The 22,394-nt window shown below is 43.3% G+C and overlaps 1 protein-coding gene across 2 annotated transcripts in view; it reads right to left on the bottom strand.

Annotated features, from left to right (window-relative positions):
• LYST (lysosomal trafficking regulator) overlaps positions 1-21,850 on the bottom strand; it is a 736,927-nt gene extending 715,077 nt beyond the window's left edge. For both annotated transcript variants that reach the window (XM_040429442.1, XM_040429443.1), the window contains exon 1: positions 21,762-21,850. The gene's annotated coding sequence lies outside the window, so the exon portion shown is untranslated. The remainder of the gene's footprint in view (positions 1-21,761) is intronic.
• Between the last annotated feature and the right edge of the window lie 544 nt (positions 21,851-22,394).

Genomic DNA, 22,394 nt, shown 5'->3' with positions numbered 1-22,394 from the left:
GCTTTAGTGTCCCTAAAATATATATTTTACACCCCCCCCTGCACCCCTGCATGATTTTTTGCCGGCGGGTGGTGCAGGGGGGGAGTTGTGGGCGGTGGGGGCGGTGCGGGAGGCGGGCGGTGCGGCAGGCGGGATCGCGATCCCCCGCCCGCCTCCCTTTGTATAATCGTTGGTCTCTAGTGGGTATACCAGGGTGCCAGCACATTGCTGGCACCCTGGTATAAACGGCTGACATCGATGATGCGATGTCAGCCGTTTAACCCTTTCCATACAGCGGTCCGTACAGACCGCTGTATGGAAAAAGTTAACAGTAAGAGGGAGCTCCCTCCCTCTCCCATCGGGGGGCTGCTGTGCCTTTGCAGCCCCCCGATGGAGAGGGAGAGAGCCCCCAGACAGCCCCCCGAGAGATCCCCTCCTTACCCTTCCCCGTCTGCGAAGTTCTGAGCAGACGGGGAAGGTTCCCATGGCAACAGGACGCCTCTCAGGCATCCTGCTGTCCATGGTGCTGAACAGATCTGTGCTAAAGGCAGAGATCTGTTCAGACAAAGTGTAAGTAAAATACAGTACTGTACAATATATATTGTTCTGTACTGTATTATACAGACATCAGACCCACTGGATCTTCAAGAACCAAGTGGGTCTGGGTCAAAAAAAAAGTGAAAAAAAGTGAAAAAAAAGTAAAAATCCAAAAACACATTTATCACTGATTAAAAATGAAAAAAATAAAATTCCCTACACATGTTTGGTATCGCCGCGTCCGTAACGACCTGATCTATAAAACGGTCATGTTACTTTCCCCGCACGGTGAACGCCATAAAAATAAAAAAATAAAAACTATTAGGAAATTGAAATTTTGCCCACCTTACTTCCCAAAAAAGGTGATAAAAGTGATCAAAAAAGTCGCATGTACGCCAAAATAGTACCAATCAAACCGTCATCTCATCCCGCAAAAATCATACCCTACCCAAGATAATCGCCCAAAAACTGAAAAAACTATGGCTCTTAGACTATGGAAACACTAAAACATGATTCTTTTGGTTTCAAAAATGAAATCATTGTGTAAAACTTAAATAAATAAATAAAAAGTATACATATTAGGTATTGCCGCGTCCGTATCGACCGGCTCTATAAAAATATCACATGACCTAACCCCTCAGGTGACCACCGTAAAAAAATAAAAATAAAAACGGTGTAAAAAAAGCTATTTTTTGTCATCTTACGTCACAAAAAGTGTAATAGCAAGTGATCAAAAAATCATATGCACCCCAAAATAGTGCCACTCAAACCGTCATCTCATCCCGCAAAAAATGAGACCCTACTTAAGATAATCGCCCAAAAACTGAAAAAACTATGGCTCTTAGACTATGGAGACACTAAAACATTTTTTTTGTTTTAAAAATGAAATCATTGTGTAAAACTTACATAAATAAAAAAAATTGTATACATATTAGGTATCGCCGCGTCCGTGACAACCTGCTCTATAAAATTACCACATGATCTAACCTGTCAGATGAATGTTGTAAATAACAAAAAAAAAAACGTGCCAAAAAATCTATTTCTTGTTACCTTGCCGCACAAAAAAGTGTAATATAGAGCAACCAAAAATCATATGTACCCTAAACTAGTACCAACAAAACTGCCACCCTATCCCGTAGTTTCTAAAATGGGGTCACTTTTTTGGAGTTTCTACTCTAGGGGTGCATCAGGGGGGCTTCAAATGGGACATGGTGTCAAAAAAACCAGTCCAGCAAAATCTGCCTTCCAAAAACCGTATGGCATTCCTTTCCTTCTGCACCCTGCCGTGTGCCCGTACAGCGGTTTACGACCACATATGGGGTGTTTCTGTAAACTACAGAATCAGGGCCATAAATAATGAGTTTTGTTTGGCTGTTAACCCTTGCTTTGTAACTGGAAAAAAAATATTAAAATGGAAAATCTGCCAAAAAAGTGAAATTTTGAAATTGTATCTCTATTTTCCATTAAATCTTGTGCAACACCTAAAGGGTTAACAAAGTTTGTAAAATCTGTTTTGAATACCTTGAGGGGTGTAGTTTCTTAGATGGGGTCACTTTTATGGAGTTTCTACTCTAGGGGTGCATCAGGGGGGCTTCAAATGGGACATGGTGTCAAAAAACCAGTCCAGAAAAATCTGGCTTCCAAAAACCATACGGCGCACCTTTCACTCTGCGCCCTACTGTGTGCCCGTACAGTAGTTTACGGCCACATATGGGGTGTTTCTGTAAACTACAGAATCAGGGCCATAAATAATGAGTTTTGTTTGGCTGTTAACCCTTGCTTTGTAACTGGAAAAAAAATATTAAAATGGAAAATCTGCCAAAAAAGTGAAATTTTGAAATTGTATCTCTATTTTCCATTAAATCTTGTGCAACACCTAAAGGGTTAACAAAGTTTGTAAAATCAGTTTTGAATACCTTGAGGGGTGTAGTTTCTTAGATGGGGTCACTTTTATGGAGTTTCTACTCTAGGGGTGCATCGGGGGGGCTTCAAATGGGACATGGTGTCAAAAAAACAGTCCAGCAAAATCTGGCTTCCAAAAACCATACGGCGCACCTTTCACTCTGCGCCCCGCTGTGTGCCCGTACAGTAGTTTGCGCCCTACTGTGTGCCCGTACAGTAGTTTACGGCCACATATGGGGTGTTTCTGTAAACTACAGAATCAGGGCCATAAATAATGAGTTTTGTTTGGCTGTTAACCCTTGCTTTGTAACTGGAAAAAAAATATTAAAATGGAAAATCTGCCAAAAAAGTGAAATTTTGAAATTGTATCTCTATTTTCCATTAAATCTTGTGCAACACCTAAAGGGTTAACAAAGTTTGTAAAATCTGTTTTGAATACCTTGAGGGGTGTAGTTTCTTAGATGGGGTCACTTTTATGGAGTTTCTACTCTAGGGGTGCATCAGGGGGGCTTCAAATGGGACATGGTGTCAAAAAAACAGTCCAGCAAAATCTGGCTTCCAAAAACCATACGGCGCACCTTTCACTCTGCGCCCCGCTGTGTGCCCGTACAGTAGTTTACGGTCACATATGGGGTGTTTCTGTAAACGGCAGAGTCAGGGCAATAAAGATACAGTCTTGTTTGGCTGTTAACCCTTGCTTTGTTAGTGGAAAAAATGGGTTAAAATGGAAAATTAGGCAAAAAAAAGAAATTTGCAAATTTCATCCCCATTTGCCAATAACTCTTGTGCAACACCTAAAGTGTTAACGAAGTTTGTAAAATCAGTTTTGAATACCTTGAGGGGTGTAGTTTATAGAATGGGGTCATTTTTGGGCGGTTTCTATTATGTAAGCCTCGCAAAGTGACTTCAGACCTGTAGTGGTCCCTAAAAATTGGGTTTTTGTAAATTTCTGAAAAATTTCAAGATTTGCTTCTAAACTTCTAAGCCTTATAACATCCCCAAAAAATAAAATATCAATCCCAAAATGCTACAAACATGAAGTAGACATATGGGGAATGTAAAGTAATCACAATTTTTGGGGGTATTACTATGTATTACTGAAGTAGAGAAACTGAAAGTTTGAAATTTGCTAATTTTTCTAAATTTTTGGTAAATATGGTATTTTTTTATGCAAAAAAAATTAACTTTTTTGACCCAATTTTAGCAGTGTCATGAAGTACAATATGTGACGAAAAAACAATCTCAGAACGGCCTGGATAAGTCAATGCGTTTTAAAGTTATGAGCACTTAAAGTGACACTGGTCAGATTTGCAAAAAATGGCCAAGTCCTTAAGGTGAAATAGGGCTGAGTCCTTAAGGGGTTAAATAGAAAAATGTAGAACCTCTGAAAAGTATAATCATACATATGTACTCAGTACTTGGTTTGGGCCCCTTTTGCATCAAATTACTGCCTCAATGTGGCATGGTATGGATGCTATCAGCTAGGGCTGAATCGATTTAATCGAGGCAAAAAAATCCTCGATGCAGTTCGTTTAAATCACATGACCAAGGAGCGTGAGTGAAGAGAAGCCTCTCACTCACCGCTCCATGGCCTCCCTAACTCAGCACCGCATTGCACTGAACAACGGGTCCTATAACTACTTCAGAGGCCGCTGAGATAAACGAAAATGGCCGCCACCGTCCCGCCAAACCTTACTGAACAGCAGACTGTGGGCGGAGCCAGCGCGTCATCTGACCCCTATGAGTCGCCATGGAGCCCGGCTCATACACTTCCGGCAGTTCCTATTGCAACCATTAACGCTTTTTCTGGTTTCCGGTCCAGTGTATTTCTCCTGAAACCAGAGCCGGTGGAGAGGCGAGTGAAGGTTTTATCCTGCGGGACCGGCATTCAGCATGGCCGCTGTGTGCTAGGCACATGTACTTCTGTCCCAGCGTCCTCTGCTGCCTCCCCATCCTCTATTACTTACTGTATGGGCTCCATATGGTGGTCTGACCTAATACCCCCCCCCCTATGTCTCTGATATAGGTATCAGAGCTCTCCACTTTAATGGGGTCTTCCTCTCTGTGACATCCATGTCTTATGGACAGAGGATGATCCGAGAGGAGGACCCCTTTAATAGGGTATTCTGGTAAGAAGTTAATCCCTATCCACAGGACAGGGCATTACTATGAGATCAGAGTGAGTCTGAGTGCTGGGGACCACACTGATCACAAGAATGGGGGCCCCCATACCCTGGAATGAATGGAGGGCTGGTCAAGCATGCACACCGTCACACCTTTAATTTTCTATGGGACTGTCCGAGATTGCCAAGTACCACGCCCGACTATATCTGACAGTCCCATAAAGATAAATGGAGCTGCAGTGTGCATGCTTGACCAGCGCTATATTCATTTTGGGGGTCTAACCCCCCACCCCAATCTTGTGATCAGAGGAGCTGAAGGGGCTGCAACGATGATTCATGCTGCCCCCATCACAGTGTTTCCCTGCATAGTGGTGCCTCCACCGAAACGGACTGACAGAGTTCACAACATAACCTTAGAGTACTTTCACACTAGCGTTTTTCTTTTCCGGCATAGAGTTCCGTCACATGGGCTCTATATACCTGAAAAGAACTGATCAGGCATATCCCCATGCATTCTGAATGGAGAGTAATCTGTTCAGGATGCATCAGGATGTCTTCAGTTCAGTCTTTTTGACTGATCAGGCAAAAGATAAAACCGTAGCATGCTACAGTTTTATCTCCGGCCAAAAAAAACTGAAGACATGCCTGAATGCCGGCATTTTTTCCCATAGGAATGTATTAGTGCCGGACCCGGCATTCAAAATACCGGAATGCCGGATACGTCCTTCCGGCCTGCGCATGCGCAGACCGGTAAAAAATGTGATACAAGACGGATCCTCTGTCGGCATGACCAGCGGAGAGACGGATCCGTCCTTGCAATGCATTTGTGAGACGGATCCGGATCCGTCTCACAAATGGTTTCAGTCAGCAGCAGATCGGCTGATCTGGCGGCCAGTTCCGACGACGGAACTGCCCGCCGGATCACACTGCCGCAAGTGTGAAAGTAGCCTTAGATACACATTCTGGCAGAAGAACAGTCTGCTGGAGTATACCGTATTGGGTATAGCCAGATACAACCAGCTATATGCTCTCATTGACTATAATGTGGTCCAAAGGCCACCTGGCCATGTTCCGACATACATGCTGCATATCATCCAAAGCTTTTTTTATTTTTGTCCGGCCAAAACCCAGCTTGAATGCTTTAACAAGGAGGGACCCCATTACAGTCAATCACTGCAGCAGCCGGCAGATAATCCAGCTATACCCGATATGGTACATTCCGGCCGGCTGTTCTTCTGACAAAGAATATTGCAGCTGTGAAAGAAGCCTTGTGTGCAATTATTTGCTATACCATGTAATAAATAAAAATATTGTTTTTATAAAGCAATACGTTATTTTAAGAAGGCTTTTCTTATTAGAGTAATCGATTTATCGTAAAAATAAAATCGGTAAAATACTCGATTACTAAAATAATGGTTTGCTGCAGCCCTACTATCATCCTATGGCACTACTGAGCTGTTATTCAAGACCAGGATGCTTCAATAGCAGCCTTCAGATCTTCTGCATTGTTCAGTCTCATGTCTCATCTTTCTCTTGGCAACACCCCATCGATTCTGTATGGGGTTCAGGTCAGGCGAGTTTGCTGGCCAATCAAGCACCGTAATCCCATGGTAAATGAACCAGGTTTTGGTACTTTTGGCAGTGTGGGCAGGTGCCAAGTCCTGCTGGAAAATGAAGTCACCATCTCCATAAATCTCATGAACTTAATGATCTCAGGTTAATTTGCATATGTATCAAAATCTGCTTTTTTACACAATAAAAGCACACAGAGCTATGGGGACTGGGTATTGCGGATGTGCTAGCGGCCCATGTCCTCAGCTCTATACACAAAATCCTGGTGACAGGTTCCCTTTAAATATCTTGCTTTTGTAATGAGTCTATCTCATATTTTAGTTTCACCTTTTAAGTTGCATTACTGAAATAATTGAACTTTTGCATGATATTCTAATTTTTTTTTTGTTTCCCCTGTATAGCTGGGGAAAACACTGTTATACCTGAGACAAGTGTGTATCTGACTTTTGTGATATCAATAAAAAGTGATATACAATATGATAGCACAGTCTAATGTGCATTAGATCACTTTGCTTAGGGCTCTTTCACACCTGCGTTATTGTCTTCCGGCATAGAGTTCCGTCGTCGGGGCTCTATGCCGGAAGAATCCTGATCAGGATTATCCTAATGCATTCTGAATGGAGAGTAATCCGTTCAGGATGCATCAGGATGTCTTCAGTTCCGGTACGGAACGTTTGTTGGCCGGAGAAAATACCGCAGCATGCTGCGCTTTTTGCTCCGGCCAAAAATCCGGAACACTTGCCGCAAGGCCGGATCCGGAATTAATGCCCATTGGAAGGCATTGATCCGGATCAGGCCTTAAGCTAAACGTCGTTTCGGCGCATTGCCGGAGCCGACATTTAGCTTTTTCAGAGTGGTTACCATGGCTGCCGGGACGCTAAAGTCCTGACAGCCATGGTAAGTGTAGTGGGGAGCGGGGGAGCAGTGTACTTACCGTCCGTGCGGCTCCCCGGGCGCTCCAGAGTGACGTCAGGGCGCCCCAAGCGCATGGATTACGTGATCACATGGATCACGTCATCCATGCGCATGGGGCGCTCTGACGTCATTCTGGAGCGCCCCGGGAGCCGCACGGACTGTAAGTACACTGCTCCCCCGCTCTCCGCTCCTACTATGGCAACCAGGACTTTAATAGCGTCCTGGGTGCCATAGTAACACTGAAAGCATTTGGAAGACGGTTCCGTCTTCAAATGCTTTCAGTACACTTGCGTTTTTCCGGATCCGGCGGGCACCTCCGGCAACGGAAGTGCATGGCGGATCCCAACAACGCAAGTGTGAAAGAGGCCTTACTGTGATTCACTGAGGGATAGCAGAGATGAGTGTGTATCCAACCGTTTGTAGCATAAAAAGTGTGCAAAGAGAACTGTGTAGCTCATATACAGCCTGTATAATATAGGATAGGATAACAGGCCGAACTGGATGGACAGATGTCTTTTTTCGGTCTTATAAACTATGTTACTATCCTAATTTTTTGAGTTTCACCTGCGTGTCTGATACACACTTAGCAATAGGCAACCAGACTGAAAGAGCATAAACTTACTTTACACACGACCATATGGTCACCTTGCCCATGTTGCAGACCGCAAATAGTGGTCCTCAAAACATGGGCAGCAGCAGTGTGAACTTCATATCGGGGTATGGACACATTGTTTTAATTGAGTCCACCATGCACAAAATATGGCAAAAGAAAGGACAAATTATTTTTTGAATAGCATAAAATCTTGTTTTTGTGTTGCCATTTTCTGAGAGCCATATCTTTTTTATTTTTTTGGGTGATTGTCTTAAGCAGGGGCTCATTTTTTGCAGGATGAGATGACTGTTTGATTGGTACCATTTTGGGGTACTTAAGACATTTTGGATCACTTTTAATACCATTTTTTAGGAAGAGAGATGGGCAAAAATTGTGTCATTGTTTCTTTTTTTTATGTCGCACACTGCACGGATAAGTAATGTGATCACTTTATAGATTAGGTCGTTACGGACGTGGCAATACCAAACATTTTTTTTAAACCAATTATAAATGTGCGGATATAGGAAAAAGCTTAAATTTTTAATTAAAATTTTTGTTTATTTTTTTACACTATTTTGACCCAGACCCACTTAGTTCTTGAAGAGCCAGTGGGTCTGATGCCTCGACAATACACTGTACAGTGTATTGGACTCACACTTAGGCCCCTTTCACACGGGCGAGTATTCCGCGCGGATGCGATGCGCGAGTTGAACGCATTGCACCCGCACTGAATCCCGACCCATTCATTTCTATGGGGCTGTTCACATGAGTGGTGATTTTCACGCATCACTTGTGCGTTGCGTGAAAATCGCAGCATGCTCTATATTCTGTGTTTCTCACGCAACGCAGGCCCCATAGAAGTGAATGGGGTTGCGTGAAAATCGCAAGCATCCGCAAGCAAGTGCGGATGCGGTGCGATTTAAATGCACGGTTGCTAGGAGACGATCACATGATCCATCACCATGGTAAAAGATCATGTGATGGACCATGTGATGACCGGAGTGACGTCACCACAGGTCCTGTTGCTCCACACAGCTAAGATGAAAAAAGAAGGAGATGCCGGCTCCGCGATCAAGTGGATTAAGGTGAGTTAAATTATTATTATTTTTTTTAACCCCTCCAGCGCTATTTTACGATGCATTCTGTATTCAGAATGCTATTATTTTCCCTTATAACCATGTTATAAAGGGAAAATAATACAATCTACAGAACACCGATCCCAAGCCCGAACTTCTGCGAAGAAGTTCGGGTTTGGGTACCAAACATGCGCGATTTTTCTCACGCGAGTGCAAAACGCATTACAATGTTTTGCAATCGCGCGTTTTCCCGCAACGCACCCGCACATTTTCCCGCAACGCCCGTGTGAAAGAGGCCTTAGACTGGCCTTAGATATACCATGGCAAGCCGGATGCCTGTGAAGGTGTCCGGTTGCCATGGTAACCATCAGGACGCTGCCACGGCAGCCCGATGAGTCAACGGGTCAATTGTGTTTTTGTCATTTTGTCAGGTGTCTTTTTGTGCAGGGTGTAGTGCTACAGTGTACTAGGCTATTAACTGCTGTCACTCAGGATATGAGATTAGAGATGTACAAAGCGAGCTACGGATGCTACATCGAACTCGCACACGACTTTGTGAATAACTTGCTTTGGCTCATTGGAGCCCATACATTCTAATACTGTACGGAAACGAATGTCCGTACAGTATCATAAGGATGTGGCATCCGAAGTCGCTTCACTCTATACAAGATGCATAGCAGAAAGCAGAAGACGAAAAAAAAAAACCTTAAGGCCCCTTTCACAGGAGTCCCACACATCAGACTTGCAGCGCGTGTCAGGGAGAGCATCCGTCCTGAACTCCGGAGCACTATCGGGGTCACATAGCATTCTATTGATTTATAATGCTAAGCAACCCCAGCAGTGCTGGGCAGTCAGGATGTGAGACGTTACATACTCACGCTGCGAGTCCGAAGCGCAACACTCGCTCGTCTGAAAAGGAGCCTATGTGTGATAAGAGCCTCAATTACATTAAGATTCTTATGAATTTCATACAATGTAGACAGCTGACTGTCATATGCTTCAACAAAGGGAACGCGATTGCTAAAAACATTAAGCTCAGCGACAAACAAGCGTGTGATTCATGTGATAATCATCAGTTTTTGTGATGCAATATTCTGATAACCATAACTTTTTTTCTTTTTCTATCCACAAAGCTGTGTGAGAGCTCTTTTTGGGCTACATGAAACTTTTTTTATTGATGTTTATTCATTTGTTGACGAGGACGGAGGAACCAGGAATTCTTCAGGTTTTTTTTTTGGTTTTTTTTTACAGTATTTACATTGGAGGTTAAATATAATTATAGTTTCTGATGCGAAATGTTATTTTATTTTTATTTTTTTAACCTAAAGCATTTTCGACAACTTCCTCCATGACAGCACAACATGGAAGATGTCTCCCTGTCTACTGTAGGTTAAGCACTTCCACAGTCAGTTATGCTAGCGATGTGGTTGGGAGGTGGGGTCTTTGTCCCATATATGGTGGCACTGCAAGCTCATGACCTCATTTTAGAAAGACACCTACCTGTACCCCTAACTTTGCTTTATCAGCGGAGACGATAACAATAGGTCTCCTGAGCATTACCTTTAACTCTTTAAAAAATAATTATACATCTCCCAGAAAAATCTGCATTCAATTGCCATATGGATAAAGAAGATAAAGCAGATTTACCGCCTAAAGGAATTGACTAACTGGCAGACACAACCCCATTAATTACTTATAATCCCTATAATGCGATTTATCCATACAAACTGTAATTAATCATTTTCGTTCAGCAGATTCTGTTAAAAACTTACGTCACATCTACACCCGGCGCAGGCGCATTGAGGAAGGAGCGACCGTCCTCCTCTCAGTGTGCCTGCGCCGACTGAAGACAGGTACGGCGCAGGCGCCAGATTTTGAATGCAAACAGGGCCAGCAGAGAAAGATCCCGTCCGCTGGCCCTGTCAATCAGCATGCGGAGGGGGCGTCTTTAGGATAGGAGGATGCGGCTGCTACCAGCAAGTAGCCGCCCTACTTGCTGGTAGCAAGGTAATTTGCATATTTTAAAAGTAAGTTTTTAACAGAATCTGCTGAACGAAAATGATTAATTACAGTATGTATGCATAAATCGCATTATAGGGATTATAAGTAACCAAAAAATAAATAAAAAATGTTTAGTGGGGTGACAGAAGCCCTTTAAGCATTTCTGGGGGCCTTAGCAACTGTTTTCTTTGAGGAGATGTTTACCTCTGACCTCGACTTCTTCCTGGGCTATATCCCATTTATGAGACAACAAGTCTACTTTGTATAAGCTCTAAGTGGTGACAGATACAGATACTGGTATATACATCACTTTTGTATTACCTCCCTTTCCCCACCCTCCTCTTTAATTTCCACCCCTGCATTACCTCCCACCTGCCAGTGTTTTTCAATTACCACAGCGGGATTGATGTACCCAAATTGTTTGGGTAGCAACGACATAGGGGGGGAAATACCAGGTACTATCATGCCGGACTCCTGGAAAAAGAAATTACTGGGTGGGAATAATTCCTACTTTCCAAGGTGTCCTCCATGACAGCACCGCAGGAAAAGTAACAACTCAAAAAATAGGAATTAGACTTAGGCTGGGTTCAGACCTAAGCGTATTTGATATGCGCGTTTAACGCGCGTTTTTGTCGCGCGTTTTTTGCAGTAGTAAACGCGCGTTTGACGCGCGTTTGTCTGATTGACTGCAGTGTCCTATGGCCACAAACGCGCGTCAAAACGCCCCAAAGAAGCTCAAGAACTTGTTTGAGCGTAGGGCGTTTTTCAGCGCGTTCAAACGCGCTGTAAACCGCTCAAGTGAGAACCAGGGCCATAGGGAAGCATTGGTTTTCATGTGTTGAGCGTTTTACAGCGCGTTTGAACGCGCTGTAAAACGCTCAAGTGTGAACCCAGCCTTAGGCTACTTTCACACTTGCGGCAGAGTGATCAGGCAAGCAGTTCTGATCCGGCAATCTGCATGCAAATGGACAGCATTTGTAGACGGATCTGGATGCGGATCCATCTTACAAATGCATTGCAAGAACGGATCCGTCTCTACGTATGTCATCCGGAGAAACGGATCCGTTATATATTTTTTTCATATTTTGACCGGTCTGCGCATGCGCAGACTGGAAGGACGGATCCGGCATTGCAGTATTTTTTATGACGGCACTAAAACGCCATTCAGTGACTGAACTGAAGACATCCTGATGCATCCTGAACGGATTTCTCTCGATTCAGAATGCATGGGGATGAAACTCATCAGTTATTTTCCGGTATTGAGCCACTATGACAGATAGAAGATTATATTGAAGGTCCAGCACTCTTGGAATATAAAACTTCTTTATTAATTATCTGGACAGTAGAAAAAAGGATGGGCATCCTGTTTATGTATTTTACGGAGACCATACATAATAGTAATGCATGTATTCTCTAACAATAAGAAAAAAAATTATTTAGTACCAATGACATTTAAGGCAAGCCCCTCCAGCAACCGCTTAATAAGGGTCCATTCACAAGTCCACAAGTGTTTTGCGGTCTGCAAATTTCAGATCCACAAAACACGGACACCGGCCATGTGCGTTCTGCATTTTGCAGACCACCCATGGCCAGGCCTATGATAGAAATGTCTATTCTTGTCCGTGGCTGCGGACAAGAATAGGACATGCGCTTTCTTTTTGCAGGGCCACGGAACAGAACTGCAGATATTTTGCAGCCCCATTGAAATAAACAAGTCCGTAACTGTTCAGCAAAATTGTGAAACAGATGTGGACCCATTTATACAGGCATGTGAATGGACCCTAAAGCAACAGAAAAGGTGAATCAGCCCAGATGGAAAGGCGACTGGAGGAGGGCTCTCTTCAGTCGGTATCCTGATGGCTTAAAAGCTATGTACACCTTTGGGGGCAATTATTTTTTTATTATTGCATTGTACTTATTTTGAGCTAAAAATCATTTTTTCAAATGGTGTTTAATAACAATATGGAATCCTTTTTTCTGTACAGAGCTGACATGCTCTACTAGCTGCCTGTGGATTTTTTGTCCTTTACGTCATCTGAGAAGCAGACTGACATCCTATCTGTGCTCTCTCACAACACAAAACACTCATTAAAGCTCAATCCTTATCTTGCTGATAAGAATGTGGCTTAAAAGGGATGTCTCGTCATGGACAATGGAGGCATATTGCTAGGATATGCCCCCATTGTCTTACAGGTGCGGGTTCCACCGCTGGGACCCAGCACCTATATCGAGAACAGAGCCCCGCAAGGTGGTGGCTGGAGGACTCCGATCCGGCCACCACCAAGCCAGCTCCCCATAGAAGTGAATAGGAGTGTACCTCGCATGCGTGGCCCCCGCTCCCATTCATTTCTATAGGGCCGACGGATATAGCTGAGCCATTGCTCGGCTATTTTCGCTGGCCCCATAGAAAATGAATGGAGAGCGCCCTCTTTCACTTGCGGGGCTCTGTTCTTGATATAGGTGTGGGTCCCAGTGGTGGGACCCACACCTATAAGACAATGGGGGCATATCCTAGCAATATGCCCCCATTGTTCATGATGAGAAAACCCCTTTAAATAAGTGTTTATGATCTCTTAGTAGTTCAGAAATAAGGGTAATTAGATGACCGGCACAAAGTCAAAGTGAAAGTACTAGTCACACAGTTACGATTTTTAGGGTACCTTCACACTTGCGTGAAACTTTTCCGGTATTGAGTTCCGTCCTAGCGGCTCAATACCAGGGAAAAGAAAAACTGATCAGTTTTATCCTAATGCATTCCAAATTATGCATAAGGATGTCTTCAGTTCAGTCACTGTATGGTTTTTGGACGGAGATAATACCTCAGCATGCTGCAGTATTTTCTCCGTCCAAAATTCCGGGACATTTTTTTACATTAATGCCAGATACGGCCCCAAGTATTCCGGAAAAACTGATCAGTTTTTTTGCGGTCGGCGCAAGCACAGACCTTTAAAAATGTGAAAAAGATACATATCAGATCCGTTTTTCCGGATGACAACCGGAGAGACGGATCCGGTATTGCAATGCATTTGTGAGACGGATTCGTCTACAAATTGTTTTCGTTTGCCTACAGATTGCCGGATCTTGCAGGCAGTTCCAGTGATGGAACTGCCTGACGGCATCCAGCAACGCAAGTGTGAAAGTACCCTTAGCCAAAACTAAGTTACGAGTAAATGCAATCATAAAAATAAAAAAAATAAAAAAAATTTACTCCAAAAAGGTGTACATAGCCTTTAAACTTTATTTATTAGTATACCACATTAATCTAGATGTTCTACTGTAATAACCTTTTTGTATGTTCAGCGATTTAGACACTACACATATGTATATTTATACTGAAACAATACTGCAATCCATTCCATGTTTGCCATTATGTTCATTTCCCAGCAAACCTGTGTATGTTTACAGATCTAAACTTCTCTCTCATGTACACAACCGTTGGCTGTTTTGCGGTCCACAAATTGTGGATTCGCAAAACACTGATACTGGCCATGTGTATTCGGCATTTTGGGGAAAAGAACGTCCTGCCCCTAATAGAACTGTCCTATCCTTGTCTGTAAAACAGACAAGAATAGGGCACGGTCTATTTTTTTGTGGGGCTGCAGAACAGACACAAGTGTGCTGTCCGCATCTTTTGCAGCCCCAATGAACTGAATGGGTCTGCATCCAACCAGCAAAAAATGCAGATAGGATGAGGACCAAAAATATATATGACACATTGTACTTCACGATAGTGGTAAACTTGAGTCAACATGTTGAGCCTTTATTTATCAAAAAAAATCAAAAATAATTCAAAGTTTACAGAAAATGTGTAAAAATTTTAAAAATTTGAATTTCTCTGCTTTTAAAAGGGGTTGTCTCACCTCAGACATATTGCCAAGATGTGCCCCTAATGTTTGATAGGTATAGGTCAAGACAAGAATAGGACAAGAATAGGACAGGTTATATTTTTTTAGCGGAGCCACGGATGCGGACAGCACACGGAGTGCTGTCCACATCTTTTGCGGCCCTATTGAAGTGAATGGGTCCGTATCCAAGCCGCCAAAACGGCGGCTCGGACGCGGACCCAAACAACGGTCATGTGCATTAGGCCTTACATGGAAGTTACTATATTCAGCGACGTTGGAGCGGATGGGTGGTTACAAGGAAGGTTAGCGTCTTGGTTTCGTTGACAACGTGACGCAGTGACGTGTATAAAATGCGCGTGTTGGGACAATGACATAATTGCGCTCACGAAGCGCAAGTTAGGACAAAACGGACGTCGCCGCCGATTCCATCCGAGTTCATCACGCATCGCATGCTCCAGCCCGAAGATTTTACCTTTTTGCAACAATAAAGGATCGTATTATCCACGCTGGTGAGTGCTGCCTTTTCTATTTTTCTCCACTTGGTGATATTACCTGCTGCCGAGGCTGTGCATCGCCGTATGCGTTTAAAAGGGACAGGTAGTTGAGGATCGGGTACACACATATATATATATATATTTTTTGTGACGTCCGGCAGTGCCGCCTTACTTCTAATTTTCTCCACCACTGATAACCTCCATTTGAAATAATCACACTGAACTTGAAGAGTAAGCCTGCTAATGATTTACTTGATATGTTAAATGGTTCAGACTAGTGATGGAGGAACATCTGCCGGGACGGTTCGCGAACGCGATCAAATGTTCACGAACCGCAAGTTCGCGGCAGGTCCCATTCATTTTAATGGCAGGCAAACCTGAAAAACCTTCAGCTCATATTTGCAGCCAAGAAATAATTACTAGAAGTGCACAAATAGTCCCATAACATAGACAGTGACATACCAGATGTATTATTCGAATTTGCGATCTCCATTCATAATTTTTTTCAATGCGAAATATCGGCAATATAATTTTCGCTTACGCGCAAAATATTTTTTTGGGGGGGCGACTGGTATATCACACCAGTTATAATTATTTTTTCTAATACAGTTTGTCACTGTGTGTAGCAGAGGGAATGCAGCAAAACCGGAAACAAATGCTGCTGTACCCAAATGCACTCTATAGAAAGTATATTATTGGTATATAACACTCCGCTTCTATCAGTATTCTTTTTTGGGGGGGGGGGGGGAGACTAGTATATCACACCAGTTATAATTATTTTTTCTAATTGCGTTTGTCACTGTGTAGCTGCAGTATCGCTGCAGAACCGCTCACCACTGCTGCACAATACAAATCCACTATAATATGCTTTCTATGTTTAGTATATTATAAGTGTATTACACACCTATCAATAGTACACCTTTACCAGTCCTTAACCCCTTAGGGACACAGCCTTATTTCACCTTAAGGACCAGGACATTTTTTGCAAATCTGACCAGTGTCACTTTAAGGCTCAGTTCAGACCTGAGCGTTTTACAGCGCGTTCCTACGCGCTGTAAAACGCTCAACAAGGAGAAACCAATGCTTCCCTATGGGAATGGTTCTCATCTGGGCGTTTTACAGCACGTACGATCGCGCTGTAAAACGCCCGACGCTCAAACAAGTACAGGAGCGTTTTTTTGGGCGCTTGTCGCGCGTTCCCGTACATAGACTTTCGGGAACGCGCGACACTGTGTGTACGCTTGTCTCTGTATGCGCGATTGTAAACGCCCGTACAATCGCGCATACAGAGCGCTCCTTTCAGAACGCTCAGGTCTGAACTGAGCCTAAGTGGTGATAACTTTAAAACGCTTTTACTTATCCAGGCCGTTCTGAGATAGTTTTTTCGTCACATATTGTACTTCATGACACTGGTAAAATGAAGTCGAATTTTTTTTCAAATTTCAAAGTTTCAGTTTCTCTACTTCTGTAATACCCCTAAAAATTGTGATGACTTTACATTCCCCATATGTCTACTTCATGTTTGAATTATTTTGGGAATGATATTTTATTTTTTGGGGATGTTACAAGGCTTAGAAGTTTAGAAGCAAATCTTGAAATTTTTCAGAAATTTACAAAAACCCACTTTTTAGAGACCACTACAGCTCTGAAGTCACTTTGCGAGGCTTACATAATAGAAACCACCCAAAAATGACCCCATTCTATAAACTACACCCCTCAAGGTATTCAAAACTGATTTTACAAACTTTGTTAACCGTTTAGGTGTTGCACAAGAGTTATTGGAAAATGGGGATGAAATTTGAGAATTTCATTTTTTTGCCTAATTTTCAATTTTAACCCATTTATTCCACTAACAAAGCAAGGGTTAACAGCCAAACAAGACTGTATCATTATTGCCCTGACTCTGCCGTTTACAGAAACATCCCAAATGTGGCTGTAAACTACTGTACGGCCACACAGCGGGGCGTAGAGTGAAAGGTGCGCCGTTTGGATTTTGGAAGGCAGGTTTTGCTGGACTGTTCTTTTTACACCATGTCCCATTTGAAGCCCCCCTGATGCACCCCTAGAGTAGACACTCCATAAAAGTGACCCCATCTAAGAAACTACACCCTTCAAGGTATTCAAAACTGGTTTTACAAACTTTGTTAACCCTTTAGGTGTTGCACAAGATTTAATGGAAAATAGAGATACAATTTAAAAATTTCACTTTTTTGGCAGATTTTCCATTTTAATATTTTTTTTCCAGTTACAAAGCAAGGGTTAACATCCAAACAAAACTCATTATTTATGGCCCTGATTCTGTAGTTTACAGAAACACCCCATATGTGGTCGTAAACTGCTGTACGGGCACACGGCAGGGCGCAGAAGGAAAGGAATGCCATACGGTTTTTGGAAGGCAGATTTTGCTGGACTGTTTTTCTTACACCATGTCCCATTTGAAGCCCCCCTGATGCACCCCTAGAGTAGAAACTCCAAAAAAGTGACCCCATTTTAGAAACTACGGGATAGGGTGTCAGTTTTGTTGGTACTAGTTTAGGGTACATATGAGTTTTGGTTGCTCTATATTACACTTTTTGTGCGGCAAGGTAACAAGAAATAGCTTTTTTGGCACCATTTTTATTTATTTTTTTGTTATTTACAAAATTCATCTGACAGGTTAGATCATGTGGTAATTTTATAGAGCAGGTTGTCACGGATGCGGCGATACCTAATATGTATACAATTTTTTTTATTTATGTAAGTTTTACACAATGATTTCATTTTTAAGACAAAAAAAAAGTTTTAGTGTCTCTATAGTCTAAGAGCCATAGTTTTTTCAGTTTTTGGGCGATTATCTTAAGTAGGGTCTCATTTTTTTGCGGGATGAGATGACGGTTTGATTGGCACTATGTTGGGGTGCACATGATTTTTTTTATTGCTTGCTATTACACTTTTTGTGACGTAAGATGACAAAAAAATGGCTTTTTTTACACCGTTTTTATTTTTATTTTTTTACGGTGGTCATCTGAGGGGTTAGGTCATGTGATATTTTTATAGAGCCGGTCGATACGGACTCGGCGATACCTAATATGTATACTTTTTTTTTTATTTATGTAAGTTTTACACAATGATTTCATTTTTGAAACAAAAAAAAAATCATGTTTTAGTGTTTCCATAGTCTAAGAGCCATAGTTTTTTCAGTTTTTGGGCGATTATCTTGGGTAGGGTATGATTTTTGCGGGATGAGATTACGGTTTGATTGTTACAATTTTGGCGTACATGCGACTTTTTGGATCACTTTTATTACCTTTTTTGGGAAGTAAGGTGGGCAAAATTTAAATTTCATCAGTTTTTTATTTTTTATTTTTATGGCGTTCACCGTGCGGGGAAAGTAACATGACCGTTTTATAGATCAGGTCGTTACGGACGCGGCGATACCAAACATGTGTAGGGAATTTCATTTTTAATCAGTGATAAATGTGTTTTTTGATTTTTACTTTTTTTTTCACTTTTTTTTGACCCAGACCCACTTGGTTCTTGAAGATCCAGTGGGTCTGATGTCTGTATAATACAGTACAGTATATAGTGTTTTGTACTGTATTTTACTTACACTTTGTCTGAACAGATCTATGCCTTTAGCACAGATCTGTTCAGCACCATGGACAGCAGGATGCCTGAGAAGGCGTCCTGTTGCCATGGGAACCTTCCCTGTCTGCTCAGTAGTGGCCAGAACTGCGCAGACTGGGAAGGGTAAGGAGGGGGGCTGTCTGGGGGCTCTCTCCATCGGGGGGCTGCAAAGGCACAGCAGCCCCCCGATGGGAGAGGGAGGGAGCTCCCTGAGCTGTTAACCTTTTCCATAAAGCGGTCCGTACGGACACCCTGGTATACCCACTGGCCACCAACGATTATTCAAGAGGAGGCACCGCCCGCCTCCCGGACCGCCCGCAACACCCCCCCTGCACCACCTGCCGCCATAATATCATTCAGGGGTGCAGGGGGGGTGAAACATATATTTTAGGAATACTAAAGTTTCTGATACCCGCGGTCAGGGACCGCGGGGATCAGAAACTGCAGAAAGCGCAGCAAACCGCAGGTCTGAATTGACCTGCGGTTTGTTGCGATCGCCGACATGGGTCACGGGACCCCCCCCCCCCCGCGCATTTAGCCGAGGTGCCTGCTCAATGATTTGAGCAGGCACCGGCTTCCGATTACAGCCTGCTGCGTGGCGGTGATCAGAAATACACAGGGCGTACAGGTACGCCCTGTGTCCTTAAGTACCAGGTCAGAAGGGCGTACCTGTACGCCCTATGACCTGAAGAGGTTAAAAGGACTTTTGTGGACCTATTTGATAGCGTTTTTGTCCCTAACAGTCTGTCCCTGCTCCACACAGCAACCTCTCCCTACACTGACAAAAGACAATGTAAAATGGCGGTCAGATCGGGTCTATTTATAAAGGTAGGGGGTGAGTCCATGTGCTGGAACGTCTCAATTGGCTGTCCGGTACCACCTGATGGATGTGTCATGCGTCAAAATTCTTCACAATGTAAAAGAACATGGCGGACGATATGATAATCCCACTTAATCTCAATTTTAAATAATCCCACTGAATTTGAAGAGTAAGGCCCCTTTCACACGAGCGAGTTTTCCGCGCGGGTGCAATGCGTGACGTGAACGCATTGCACCCACACTGAATCCGGACCTATTCATTTCTATGGGGCTGTGCACATGAGCGGTGATTTTCACGCATTACTTGTGTGTTGCGTGAAAATCACAGCATGTTCTATATTCTGCGTTTTTCATTCAACACACGCCCCATAGAATTGAATGGGGCTGCGTGAGAATCGCAAGCATCCGCAAGCAAGTGCGGATGAGGTGAGATTTTCACGCACGGTTGCTAGGAGACGATTGGGATGGAGACCCGATCATTATTATTTTCCCTTATAACATGGTTATAAGGGAAAATAATAGCATTCTGAATACAGAATGCATAGTACAAAAAAGGGCTGGAGGGGTTAAAAAAATAAATAAAAAATAATTTAACTCGCCTTAATCCACTTGTTCGCGCAGCCCGGCATCTCTTCTGTCTTCTTCTTTGAGGAATAGGACCTTTGATGACGTCACTGCGCTCATCACATGATCTTTTACCATGGTGATGGATCATGTGACGGACCATGTGATGAGCGCAGTGACGTCATCAAAGGTCCTATTCCTCAAAGAAGAAGACAGAAGAGATGCCGGGCTGCGCGAACAAGTGGATTAAGGCGAGTTAAATTATTTTTTATTTATTTTTTTAACCCCTCCAGCCCTTTTTTGTACTATGCATTCTGTATTCAGAATGCTATTATTTTCCCTTATAACCATATTATAAGGGGAAATAATACAATCTACACAACCTTCAACACAAACCTGAACTTCTGTTAAGAAGTTCGGGTCTGGGTACCACATTAAGTTTTTTATCACGTGCGTGCAAAACACATTGCACCCGCGCGATAAAAACCTGAACAATGGAACACAGTCAAAACTGACTGCAATACGTACCTACTCGCGCGGGTTTGCCGCAACGCATCCGGACACGCTCGTCTGCAAGGGGCCTAAGCCTGCTAAAGATTTACTTGATATGTTAAATGGTTCAGACTCCAAATCAAATTTTGCTTCCCCATATAGTCTATGGGCATTCCATTATGTCATTCACCTTTGCATTCTATAGAAAACAGTTATAATCCAAGGTAATTTTCATTTTACAATATGCCACTCCACCCAGGGAACACTTACGGTAAAGGTTAATTTCCTACATAACACAGATTTACCTGCAAATAAACTCCTATTTTACTTCCCATTACAGTCTATGGGCATTCCATTGTGTCATTCATCCTCGTCATTCTGCAGAAAACAGTGATATTTCCACTTAATCTGAACATGTCATTAAATAATCCCACTGAATTTGGAGAGTATGTCTGCTAAATAATTTAATATGTCAAAATTGTTTTGTCTCTAATTCAAATATTACATTTCCATTATTCTCTATGGGCATTCCACTTTTCTGTTAAAGTCTATGGGCATCATAGGCGTGCGCACAGGGTGTGCCTGGGTACACCCTAATCAAGCCGACTCGAGGTTCTGTCAGGGCTGGGAAGCGCTATACTCCCCTCTTCCTTCCTGGTCTTCGGCGCGCCACTGTGAAGGCTGCGCACAGTGTGAGGCCGCGCTGTGACCTCACACTATGCGCGCCCACACAGCAGACTGTACAAGATAGTGCGGGTCTGTATGTATGCATGCATGCAGAGTGTATACGTGTGCGGCGTGTGTGTTTGTGCTTTAGGGTGCACACCTTAATGCAATAGGCTGCGCATTCCACTCTGTCATTCCTTTTAGCATGCCCCCAGGAAAGCAGCAAATTATGTAAAACATCACAGACTGACTATGTCGCGACAAATGCAATAGTGGTGCACCCAATGGAATTCTGCAATAAATGCAAAAGTCAATAGTCCATTCGATTCTACATACTGCCGTAAGACAGAAGCCTACAGATGTCAATGGCTCCAAACACTTCAGAGCACTGGACATAGGTGGTGCACTGGGATGATGCCGACACCAGACAGACACGTCTTCCAACAGGCCTGACAACCGGCTGGAACCCTCACAAGTTCCATCAGTAGTCAGAAAACACATATGTGACGTCCACCCTCACAACGCGTTTACAATATTACCAAGAATAAAAAACAAAACAAAACAAATGGCCGACTTACCAACACACACATCCGCGGGTAGTAACAGCTGCTATAGTTCAGCCTGACAGTCACGCGCCGCGGACTCGTCCACCTCTGCTGCAAAAAGCCGCGAGACTGTGCGCGAAGACAGAGCCCAGGCGTAATCAACAGAGGCCGAGAGCGGTGAGATCATCTACTGCGCACGCGCAAAAGAACTTCGTCGCCTCAGTCTCAGCATGAAGAACGTGTTTCTCTTTCTAGTTGGATTTAACTAATGTCACTGGAAGGCCTACTCCTACATGGCAAAATTATTGGCCTATTCTAACAGGGCAGAAAAAACTAGAGCTAAAACTGGGTAAAGGGCCATTCATATGCTGCTTTCTACCAGTTGAATGACGGAGAAAGGTATTCCTAAGGGTCCTCAGTCTGTCAACCTAAAAGTCGTAGAGAAAACCCAGAAGCCTGTATTGTCACATTCACTGGTCATGGTATTTATACTTACCAACCTTTTGTTGGTAAAATCAGGGCATCTAAGCCTAGGACCACCTGCCTATGGGCCGGCTTTACGTTAGCCCCATCACTTTTTCGACCTGGACAGCCCAAATCAGGAATATCCCTCCAAATTCGGGACACTTGGCAACTATGCATTTTTATAGCGCAGTCCCATTCATG

Source organism: Bufo bufo, chromosome 4 (assembly GCF_905171765.1).
Source record: "Bufo bufo chromosome 4, aBufBuf1.1, whole genome shotgun sequence".
NCBI lineage: Eukaryota > Metazoa > Chordata > Amphibia > Anura > Bufonidae > Bufo > Bufo bufo.
Note: the sequence above shows the minus strand (reverse complement) of the source record. Positions and strands in the feature narration are given on the sequence as shown.